The sequence below is a fragment of the Vicugna pacos genome, chromosome 10, assembly GCF_048564905.1.
Source record: "Vicugna pacos chromosome 10, VicPac4, whole genome shotgun sequence".
Taxonomy (NCBI): domain Eukaryota; kingdom Metazoa; phylum Chordata; class Mammalia; order Artiodactyla; family Camelidae; genus Vicugna; species Vicugna pacos.
In genome coordinates this window covers 72,873,861-72,884,763 of record NC_132996.1, presented here as the reverse complement: position 1 = coordinate 72,884,763, position 10,903 = coordinate 72,873,861, and the positions used below count along the sequence as shown (strand labels likewise).

The 10,903-nt window shown below is 54.7% G+C and overlaps 1 protein-coding gene across 1 annotated transcript in view; it reads left to right on the top strand.

Annotated features, from left to right (window-relative positions):
* The first annotated feature begins 7,168 nt into the window (after positions 1 to 7,168).
* LOC102542247 (actin, alpha skeletal muscle 2-like) overlaps positions 7,169 to 10,903 on the top strand; it is a 35,313-nt gene continuing 31,578 nt past the window's right edge. The window contains exon 1 of the mRNA XM_072970868.1: positions 7,169 to 7,247. The gene's annotated coding sequence lies outside the window, so the exon portion shown is untranslated. The remainder of the gene's footprint in view (positions 7,248 to 10,903) is intronic.

Here is a 10,903-nt window from a genome sequence, read left to right as displayed (position 1 = left end):
GGTGTGCTGGTTATCAATCTACCGCCTCTCAGCTCCTGGTGCCCCCTTCCTCGCCGGCTCGGCGGTGGCGAGCTGCGTCCTTCAAACGCTCCTTGCAGGTGCACCACGTTACGTTTGTCCGTAGGGGGCGCTGAGGGATGCCGCACGAGGACGGGTCTTCCGGTTCTTCCATGGACTCAGCTCAGCCACCCCAGAGAACTCTGCCGCCGTCCAGGGGCCTTCCCAATGAGGTCTGAATCCCAGCCCTGGGGGGGGGGCCCGCTTCCGGGGTTCGCTTACCTCAACCCACAGATGCTCCTGACAGCTCTCTTTAGATGCTGCTGCCCTGGCAGAGATCGGCGTTTTTCATTCAGGCGTCCCTGGGAGGTGCTGCAGGTTGAGGTCCAGACTACCCCAATAGAGCAAATACCGCGATAAAATGAGGCCCACGAGCTTTTTGGCTTCCCGGGCACACAGAAGTTACGTAGTCTTACCAAGTGTGCAGTAGCATGTCTGAAAAACCCAGTGTACATACCTTAATTAAAAAATGCTTTATTGCCAAAAAAAAAATGTCTCAGCAGTGAACAACAGTAATACCACAGGTCACTGACCACAGAGCACCGTCACAAGTGTAGTGACAAGTACTGCAGGAACCACCAAGCGTGACACAGACGCAGAGAGAGCAAACGCCGCTGGAGAGACGGCACCTGCGGGCCTGCTCGGCAGCGGGCGGAGGAAAGCAGGGAGAAGCGAGGCGGCCCGCGCCAGGCCTCCCCGGTCAGACTTCCGTCTCCCGGCGGGGCCTGGCCTGCACACGTGCTCAGGTCCTGGTGTGTGGAAGGGGTGCCCAGGGAACGCTGGATCAGATGCTTGGGTGCTGCCCCAAAGGTTTGGGTGCCCACTGCGGGACTCGGCCCGCTGTTGGGGCTTTTGTTGGGCTGAGTGTGAAAATCCACTCCGTTTGCCAAAGGACGCAATCCCAGCTTGGCTGCCTGCCCCCAGTGAGTGAACGGAGAAGCAGGGGAGGCAGGAAGGGGCTGGGATTGGCTCCCATCTGGGGAAACTGAGGACTGGAACTAGCTGGGAGCCCAGTGCCTGCGCCCTGGGCAGGGGCAGGGCAGCGGCTCCTCTGCTCCAGATAGAACCGGTTGAACAAAGACAGGCAGCCCACTGAACAGCCTGGAGGATCAGAGCTGGGCTCTCCGCTTTAGAGCCCTGGGTTCCCAGAGCTGGGGCCCCGCCCCGCCCCCTGGCGCTCAGGGGCCGGGGCTGGAGGTGGTCCCCGGCATCTGTGTCTGTCACCAGCTGCGTGAGTATTCGAACACCAGGACAGAGCTGTGACCCGTCCCACCACCGGGACGGCCCTGAGCGCAGCAGAGCCCGCCGTTTCCGCCCAGACAGCGGGCCGATTCATTTCAGGGAGACTGGATGAGTGGTGGCTGTGAGCTCAGAGCCTGGCTTTCCCGCTCCGTGGCTGTGCGACCCTGAGCAGATGACTTCCCTCTCCGTGCCTCGGTGTCCTTGTTTTAAAAATAAGGGTGACAATTCTTTCCTGCCTCTTGTCAGAGGGGTTTCTCAGACTTCCTGGGAGAGCTCTAGGTTCGAACCTTGGATGTGCCTCTCAGTTCGCCAGGTTCCGTTTGGGTGAGTGTCTCGGAGCTGGGCTGTTGTGTCCAGCGTGCCCGGCAAGCACAGCGGGGCAGGGCGCCCGGGCTCTCTGACACGTGTACCTGCCCTCACTCACCCCATCCGTGTGTGGATAGAACCCAGCACCCCTCTCCCCGCAGGGACAGGGGAGCCCAGAGCTCCACCCTTGTGCATGGTGAGGTTAGAACGTGAGAAAGAAACACCAGGTTTCTCCTGTGCGGCACAGGGAGCTAGAGTCAGCATCCTGTAGTGACCCGTAATGGAAAGAATGTGAAAACGAATATATGTACCTGTATGACTGAAACATGACGCTGTGCGCCAGAAATCGGCACACTGTACACTGACTATATTTCAATTTTTTAAGAACAAGTGAAAAAAAAAAGAACCCCATTAAACTCATGAAGAAAAAAAAAAGAATGTGAAGAAGGATTCTGGCTGGTGTGGGTGGCAGGGGTGGAGGTGGGGGTGGGGAAGGCTGACTTCCACACTGGAGACGTGCTGCCCTCATGACAGGCTTGGCTGTCATCAGGGGGAGCCATTCCAGGAGGGACAGAGGGCCCAGGACGTTCCTCCAGCTCTCAGAGCTCCCTTATCTGGACGTGGGTGTTTGCCAGTTAGGTCACGAGAAGGCAGGCCAGGCGGCGATCCAGCCAGATTGCCTGGGTGAGACGTTGAGTTGAGCAGAACCTGCAAAATCAGGACTGACGTCCACGCCACACACTTGTTTTCTCGGAAGGGGCAAGTCCTACTCACCCCCAGACCACCTGCCACCCGTCACTGGCTCAGATCCCCAAATCTGCTGGGGAAGATTGAAAAGCACACCCTGGGTGTCACATGGGAAGACCACAGTGACTGAGGGGCAAGGATGGGATGGCTTCGACTTCCAGTAATTCGGTGACTCCCACCTGGTGATCCGCCGATGACCCGCAGACAGACCTGCCCCCACCGGCCAGTTCCTGCCCCAGAGAACCGGCAGGGTTGGAGGCTTGTGCAGGGCCAGCGTGAGCACTGGGACAACTTCGGGTGCGGCAAGAGAGCTCCTGGTGAGAGGTAACTAGGTAACCCCACCTGTCTCGGGGCCTTAAGTACTTCCCTAAGCACTGGCAACCCCAGAAGTCTGTCTCTGATGCCTCTCTGGCCTGAATCGCATCCCTGTGTCCAGATACCTCTTCCTTATCTCCCTCGGGTGGGTGTCTGGAAGGCTTCCTAAACGTCACACGTCAGCAAATCCCCAGGTCTTCCCCTGGAATTTGCTCTCAGGTGATGGAAAGCCCACACTTGGATCTGCTCAGACCCAGAAATGGAATCATCCCTGACGGCCTGTCTCTTGCCCCACACCCAGCGGGAGCGCAGTCCGGCCGGCTCTCCCTCCGGGACCTGACCACTCTCCGGCATCTCAGCCCCCGCCCTCTTGCAGCTGGAGTCTTGGAAGAGTAGCCCCCTTGCAGGTCTCCCTGCCTCTTGCTTCAAGGCCCCAAACTGTCTTTGCACGACAGTCAGATGTGTCCTGCTGGGATGTGAGTCAGAGCACATCCCTGCTCTGCTCAGAACTTTCCAAGGTTTCCTGTTACTAAGAATAAAAGCCAAGGTCATTTGCAGGGCTGAAATTTAGCCCTGCCCTCTCACACTTTCTCCCACACTCACTCAGCAACAGCCATGCCCTTGCCTCGCTGGCCCTCTGAGGCCCCAGGGCTCTTCCACCTCAGGGCCTTTGCACAGGCTGTTTCCTCTGCCTAGAGCCCTCTTGCCCTTGACATCCGTGTGGTTCCCTCAAAGACCTTCTAGCTCAGATGTCACCTTCACAGCGAATCCTTCCTGATACACTCGTCCCGGGACTTTCTGCCTTATTTTTCTTCGTAGAACTGACACTCCAGTGACGGAGTATAAGTTACCAACTTATTTTGCTTCTCTCGCTCCCTTACGAGAATACAAGCTCAGTGAGGGCAAGTTTCTGATTATTTTGTTCCCCGATGTATCCCCAGCTCCAGAACACCGTCCACCACGTGTCAGCAGCTGAAGCTCATAGCAACTGCCGTGCCTGGGGCCACCGTTGTACGGACTTTACAGATACTAACTGACCCACAGCAACACTGGTGGTCAACACTCTTGTCGTCAACCCATTTTACAGGCGGGGAAAGTGAGGCACAGATCGTGGGGCCTGCCCATGGTCACAGGCCAGGACCCTGCAGAGCTGGGATTCAAACTCCAGCTGGGGCCCGTGTCTGTGCCTTTAACCCCCTCTCTCCGGAGCGTGGTCTCATAGTGCTCGGTAAACCTGTGCTGAATAATTAGAAAGGCTGCGTTGTGAAGCAGCGGGTGGAGGCGGGGCAGCTGTAAAGCCTTCCACCGGCGCTTTCTAGACTACAAGTGTGGCAACCCATTCATGGTCGTAACACCACCCCTAGGGGGCAGGGCTATTATCTGTTGCTGTGTTACTAGTTACCCCGAAAGTGAACAGCTTACACCAGCAATTAACATTATCGCATGCAATTTCCAAGGTTCAGGAGTCCAGGAGCAGCTTAGCCGGGTGCTTCTGGCTCTGGTCCCTCCTGGGGCTGCAGGCAAGATGTTGGCTGGGGACTGCGTCATCCAAAGGCTCGACTTGGGCTGGGGCATTTGCTCCCAAGGCAGCTCCTCCTCTGTGTATTTGGCAAGTTGGTGCCGGCTGTCAGCTGGAGGACTCAGCTGGAGGACTCAGTCCTTCCCCACGTGGACCTCACCCCAAGGCTGTTTGAGGGTCCTCAGAGCATGGCAGCCAGCTGCCCCCACAGTGGGGGATCCCAGAGACATACGGTAGAAGCCCAGTGTCCTTTATGCTTCTCCTCGGAAGTCCTACTCCCCCACCTGTGTGATATCCCATTGGTTCCACAAGTCAGTGCCATCCAAGGAGGGAGGGAGTGACACAGGGCACCAGCGGCTGGAGGCACCGTCTTGGAGGCTGGCTGCTGCAGGTCACCTGCCAGATAAAGCAACTCGTAAAGGTCCCTGGAGAGGAGCGCCTCGCCAACCGTGGCCAGTCTGGCTGGTGGCAGGGTTCCACGAAGAGGTAAGAGCGTGGGCCTCGCACCCAGCACTGACGGCTCCTTCCTGCTGGGGCCTGGGCTCCTTGGGGCTTGTAGCGACCGCCTGGCTCCAGCTTCACCCTGCTGCCTGGATCATTCTCAACACCCACTGCTTGATGAGCTGGAGACAGAGTTGTGGCACAGGGACAGGAACGTGGCGGGTGTGGCTGCAGGCGTGGGAGGCCGAGCCGTGACGTGGGTCCAGCTGCCTAATGTTTCTGGGACTAAGAGGCACCACTGCCTTTCTTCCAATCTGGTGGACAACAAGGTGACCGCAGGGGAAGGGATGCGGCGGGTCTGGACACATCAGCGGGAGGACGTCCTGCACTCTGGGCCGGACCAGAGGGAGCAGGGGTGGGGCCGCAGCCCCCAGCCCCTCCTCAAGGCTGGAGGTGGAGGCGGAGGCGGACCGGGGGCTCTGTTTTCTGCACAGCTCTTATTTTTCAGTGTTAATTTAAAAGATGGGTACGACTCCCAGCAACAGCACTCAGACCTTTATCCCAGAGAAACAACAATTTCTGTTCACACAAAACTTGTACGTGAATGTTCACAGCAACCTCACTGATAATGACCAAAAACGAGAAACAACTCAGAAGTTTCTCAGCAGGGGGTGGTCGAGCCTGCGGCTACATTCACCCGACGCGCTGCAGACCGAACGTGGCGGTCAGGGGGACCCCAGGGCAGACACACGGTTCCCACCGAGTTCAGAATCTCTTCCTCCCCAGAACACAGGGCAACAGGCCGAATGGAGACACGGGCCAGGGTCACCCCGATGGACAGAAGCACCTGCCAGTGCAGCTCCGGCCACGTAGGGCGGAAACCCACCTCCGGGTCCCGGGCGTGCTGGCCTCTGTGCTCAGGCTCCAGACTGCTCCCCGGGGCGGGATTCAGGCTCAGGCAGATCTTAGTTCCAGGCTGTCAGAGACTTGTTCTTCCTAGCGAGGAATGACCCAGGTGTCCTTGGGTGTGATTCCCCAGCGCTGTTCCAGCCCTGGCAGAAGTCCACGCGTTACCCCGTGAGCACAGTCCTTCGCACACTTAATTAATGGACTTGGAAGTATTATCATGATTAGCGACCAGAATCCACACGGCAAGGACCCAGAGAGGGGGCCAGAAGGACCCCGTCCTGCTCCAACAATCAAACTGGCAGTGGCACAGAGCCAGCCCACCTCCTCGTTCCAGCAATTAAAAGATGCTGCGCTAAATGAGAAATGGCGCCACCAACAGTCCTGGTGCCACACTTGCAGGTGATCCAGAAACACCTGTATTGAGCTTACCAGGGGCGGCAGTTTGTCGCCAGCATCACACCTTGCGTCACAAGCGCCCTCCAGGAGAAGGAGGTCTGGAGGGCGAGGAGACGCGTGCGGGGCTCCCTGGGCGGCCAGGCAGGCTCAGACACGGACACAAGCGCTCCCCTGACTGCGAGAAGCGCGTCCTGCCTCTCGCGTGGTTCTTACGAGACAAGGAAAAGAAAGGGGAAAAGAATTGATCGAAACCACGAACACTGAGTTGTTTTTAAGGTTGAGTTTAAGACTTTGAGATTCTTAAAAAATGGAGCTGAAACAACTAAAACCTGGGCAATATACACAAGATAATGGTTTTCAGACACAAGAAACGAGCAGAGGACAGAAATCCCTGGGAAGAAAGGAAAAAAAATGGAAACCTTTCAGTGTGCCAGCTTCCTGCCGTAACTCCGACGACGTAGATGAAACATAATTTACCAAAATGGCCCCAAGAGGAAACTGAAAGTCTGAATAGCACCAAATCTATTAAAGAAATTGGATTCTTAATTTAAAAATTTCCCAGCAAAGAAAAATGCCTGACCCAAATGGATTGACTGGTGAATTCTACCCAACTTTTTAAAGGGATAATACCTATGTGACACACACGTTCCGTGCTGTAGAGGAGGCAAGAACGCTTCAGAACTCATTCCAGGATGCATGAAGAGTAGAAAGGTGGACACAGAAACTAGAGGACACCCCGGGCCCTGGCAGGCGGGATTGATGCCCGCGCAGGGCCCCTGAGGTCACAGCTGTGTCACAGCTCAGTGCGATTGTTCTGCATCATGGTGGCCCCCAGCCACCAAGACAAGGCCACCTCACACCCCAGTGTCCCTGGTTAAGCAGGCAGAGAGGTTTGTAATTTCCTCGAGATGCTTCTGCATTTAAAAACGCCGTGTTCGTGAAGCTTCGGTTAACCAGGCGGCTCAGCTGAGCAGAATGGCCTTTGCCCGGTGGACGGGGTGGGGGACGGGTGGAGGGGGCGCTCATGGCTGCTCTGTCTGCAGAGTTCACGCAGCTCTGTTTTGGCGGCCCTGCTGTGGCCGAGGTGCTCTCACTGCTTAATGAAAGTGTTTTGAAATCATCTTCTTTTAATAGGAAGAGGCATGTCGCTGAGCAAGACCAACAATTGCTGAATAAACGCAAACCCCTTTGAGAACCAGGCCTGCCGGTGGCACGTCTCCTCCCCGGGAACGCAGAGGTGAGAGGGGCTGGCGGCCCCCAGGGCTGCGGGGAGCCAGGAGCCAGGCGTGCTTCGGGAATTTCAAATTTCTTACGGGTATGAAAATCAGTGGTTTTGTGTTTTCTCCTGATGTTTGTTTTAAAAACCTTCCTCCTGCTGTTCAGAATTCTTTCTAGGTAGGGGTTGAACCTGATTACTTCTAAAGGGTCTGGAAGCCCCGCCCACATGAGCAGGCTCCCAGGCCCCAGGGTTGCAGGCTCAGGGCCGAACACATAGGAAAGAGGCCTCAGTTTCTGTGGATACAACTGAACACAGCCCAGGCCATCCACATTTCAATTAAGTTTCTGTTAAGGAGAAGGCGCCACCTTGGGCTGCTTGTGACCACTGATAAATGAAATATATAGGCATCTTCTTCCAAATACGTATTTGAATTCACAAGCACTTGCATTGCTCACCAGTTACACAAGCCAGGGTACCATTGCTGGAAGGGAGGAATTCCCTGTTGGAGGTCTGAGAGCTTGAAGGTGCAGGAAAAAAAAAATGAGAAGCTATTTGGGGGGGGGGAATGGTGGTAACTGGTATGACTGGCGCCCTCCAAGTGTGAAAGCAGCCAGAGTCTTTTCTGTCCAGAGATAATGCCTGGCACACAGTAGGTCTGCAACAATTTTTGGAACAAACTGATGGAAAATCAAGTCCACAGCAGAAGCGTCTTTCCAGGCTAACAATAGCGCCCCGGCACAGACGTCTCCGCGAACCCACTCGATCAGGAGTGGGCAAACGTTTTCTGGAAAACGCAGGCTAGGAAATACATTGGGCTTCATGGGCCAGACCACCTCCCACCTCTGTCCCAGCTGCTCGGCTCTCAACTGTAGTGAGAAAGCACCATTGACAATGTGGGGACAAGTGGGTGTGGCTATGTTCTAATAAAATTTTATTTACAAAAACAGACAGGGGAAGTGTGCTATAGTAAATAAAGCTTTATTGAAACACAGCCACGTAGTTTGTGGTCCCCTGCGCTGGACGGACTCATAGCTCTAACAGGACGGAGGCTGCACCTTTGTACCCTCTCAGGACCCAGATATTTTAGTTAAGTACAAACATATTAAAACTGCCTCTCCCAAAAGAGAACCCTCCTACACTGTTGGTGGGAACGTAGTTTGGTGCAGCCATTATGGAGAACAGTGTGGCGATTTCCTCAAAAAACTAAAAATAGACTTACCATAGGATCCAGCAGTCCTCACTCCTGGGCATATATCCAGAGGGGACCTTAATGCAAAAAGACACCTGCATCCCAATGTTCATAGCAGCACTATTTACAACAGCCAAGACATGGAAACAGACTAAATGTCCATTGACGGAAGACTAGACAAAGAAGCTGTGGTATATTAATGCAATGGAATACTACTCAGCCATAAAAAGAATGAAGTAATGCCATTTGCAGCACCGTGGATGGACCTGGAGAGTGTCATTCTAAGTGAAGTAAGCCAGAAAGAAAAAGACAAGTACCATGTGATATCACTCATATGGGGAATCTGAAAACGAGACACAAATGAACTTGTTTATAAAACAGAAACAGACTCACAGGCACAGAGAACAAACTTATGGGGAAAGGGAGTGGGAAGGGGCAAGTTGGGAGTTTGAGATTTGCAGATACTAACTAGTATATATAAAATAGATAAACTGTTGGTGTCGCGATACCGTGTACACATACACACCGTACGCGGGGAGAGCTGATGGCTACTCTGAAGCTTTATGAAGTTGCACAGTCTTATATAGCGAAGAATGACAAGGGAAATGGTTAACAGGCAGCATCTGGCTCAAGGTCAGAAGACCCTCTGTGTGTTGGTAAATCACGTTCGTGTTGGCACCAGCGAGCCTTACAGCTTATCAGGGCAGGACGTGTGAGAAACGGCTGCTTCACAACGTTCTTCTTGGACTCAGGCGGCTGTGCCTGTCTCAGGTTGCCCCGCTCTGGGGGCCTTCCCCGTCCTTGGCTCACCAGCCTTCTCACCTCTGAGTCGGCAGCTTTTTGTAACTTGTTTACCATTCCGGCCCAAGGCTCGTTCCTCTGTTCCCACAGTCGGGGGCCTACCATAAACAAGTGTCTTCTGCAGAGCACAGGGAGCTATGTTCAATATCTTGTAGTGGCCTATAATGGAAAGGAATGTGAAAAGGAATCTATGTACGCACACATATGACTGAATCATTGCGCTGTACACCAGAAACTGAAAACTGACTATACTTCAATTAAAAAATGGAAAAAATTAACAAGACAACCCCCCCAAAAATGGAAAAAAATTGCTCTTGAAAAAATTTTTAATGTTGTCGAGTTGTTATGTATTGTGTTAGGGGTGAGTTGAAAGGCAGAAACCCTTTCTTTGCTTCAGAATGTGAAACTACTTGCTTCCTGGAACTTGGATCTGAGCGCCAAGAACTGTGCTCTGCTGAGCAGCCACCAGGGGACACCCCGGGCACACGGGAAACTGGGCAGCTTTGCACGAAGAAACGGAAGCAGAATCTAGAGTCTTGAAGATGTGCACCAACCCCCTGCTGGGAGGCAGGACCTGGGATCCTGGGCGGAAATGACTGGGGCAGAAACTTTCTCCCGATGCCACAGCCTGCAGCCTGACACGTATGACTTGTGCACGTAAATACTGAATTCTAAGTATGGAAGTGTGATGTCCCCTGGACCAGACCAAGAAGCACGGCATCCTAGGGGGACAAGCTGATATCCCCTCGGGTAAAGTTGTTCAAACAATTGACCTCAACATCTGCTTAGGGGAGAGGTCGAGTGCTGGGAGGGGCCCACGGCAGGGCTAAGCCTCACCTCAGGGCCCCCCGAACTCAGTTTTGACTCCAACCTGCACATCTCATCGAGTCCTCCAGATAAAGGGGGCATCCCCACCCCCGGCAGTTTGTCAGCCGTCTGCTGTTACTCACACACATCCCTTGCCTCAGGTGCTTGTGTATCCAAACGATGGAGTGTGGAGTGCTCCATGGTGGTGAAAAGCGAGCCACGGCCATGTGCACCACGTGCGGGGAAATCTCCGAGGAGAACCGTCCAGGGCGATCACTCCATTCACGTGAAATTCAAAAGCAGGCGAAACCAAACAACACTGTCTTTAGGGACAGATCTGGGTGTGGTCAGAGTGAGAGCAGCGCTGACAGAAACGCTGGGGCGGGGGTCGCCTGGGGGGGCCGGGAGGGGGCTGCTCGGAGGTGTCGGCCGACGCTTGGCACCCCTTGCAGGGTGGTGGCTATTAACTCATTTACTAAACCAAGCTGTCGTCTCCAAGGCGTGCGTCTGTTTCACACGTGTCTTGTGCACACATCATCGTAAACCAGCACAAAACAGACAAATAACACGCCTTCCCCGTTTCTGTCTGGGGGCGCGGCTCCCCGGGGAGGGGAGCGTGTGGATCTGGGGAACCTCCACTTCCAGCCGTTACGGGCTGCAGGCTGCTTTTCTAGAAGCTGTAGGCGATGAACCGCAAACGCTCGTCTCAGCCTGAAAGGCTACGCCTCGTGTGGAGGCCAGGCTTCGTGGTCCAGTGGGGGCTGTGACAGGTGACAGCCGACAGCCAAGAGGATGCAGGTGCTGGGTCCAGGAACACGGTGGCTGGATCCAATGCCCCCGTGGTCCCCGTGGCTCTGAGGCCCCCAGTCCTGTGGGAACTAGCATTTCTGCATCCTGGATGGTAAGCGCCTTTGTACCCCTCTGACCAGCCGCTCCCTGAGCCCCAGAGCCCCGC